Genomic DNA, 281 nt, shown 5'->3' with positions numbered 1-281 from the left:
ATATATATATATATATATATATATATATATATATATATATATATATGTGTGTGTGTGTAGTGTGTGTGTGTGTGTGTGTGTGTGGCGTGCACATGCGCGTATGTAAAATACCACAAGTATCACATAGTATAATTAAACATATATATTTAAATATTAAAATTAAAAGAACTCCAAGATATCAAATGAATTTATATACGAGGTGTGGCTATTAAGGGGGGAAGTAGGTTTAGAGGCCTGAATTTTCATGTTTTTTTGCGATTTTTTTTTGGGCGGATTTTTTT

Source organism: Odontomachus brunneus, unplaced genomic scaffold (assembly GCF_010583005.1).
Source record: "Odontomachus brunneus isolate Ranch 3 - 2012 unplaced genomic scaffold, Obru_v1 Obru_scaffold_202, whole genome shotgun sequence".
NCBI classification, from domain to species: Eukaryota; Metazoa; Arthropoda; class Insecta; order Hymenoptera; family Formicidae; genus Odontomachus; species Odontomachus brunneus.
Note: the sequence above shows the minus strand (reverse complement) of the source record.